Source organism: Corvus brachyrhynchos, unplaced genomic scaffold (assembly GCF_000691975.1).
Source record: "Corvus brachyrhynchos isolate BGI_N302 unplaced genomic scaffold, ASM69197v1 scaffold229, whole genome shotgun sequence".
NCBI lineage: Eukaryota > Metazoa > Chordata > Aves > Passeriformes > Corvidae > Corvus > Corvus brachyrhynchos.
The window spans coordinates 2,599,545-2,599,790 of record NW_008240042.1 but is presented as its reverse complement, the minus strand read 5'-3'; the positions used below and the strand labels follow the sequence as shown (position 1 = coordinate 2,599,790).

General features: G+C 61.0%; 1 protein-coding gene across 1 annotated transcript in view; it reads right to left on the bottom strand.

Moving 5' to 3' along the window:
• The window catches only part of SLC10A7 (solute carrier family 10 member 7), a 173,891-nt gene that overhangs the window by 172,712 nt on the left and 933 nt on the right, over nt 1–246 (bottom strand). The window lies entirely within an intron of this gene.

Below are 246 nucleotides of genomic sequence, written 5' to 3'. Positions count from 1 at the left end.
TCCTCTCCTCTCCTCCCCCCCCACCCCACCCCCCTCCCTTCTCCAGGATTTCTCTTTTAACATGCTGGGAAGGTTTTAGTGGCACGGCGGAGTGCGCGGGGAGGCGAATTCCCTGCTGAGCGTTATGTGTGCCTTCTATTTGCAATTGCAGAGCAATATATTCGGCGGTCTGGACGAGAGCCTGCTGGCCCGCGCCGAAGCCCTGGCAGCGGTGGACATCGTCTCCCCGAGCAAGAGCCACCCCCA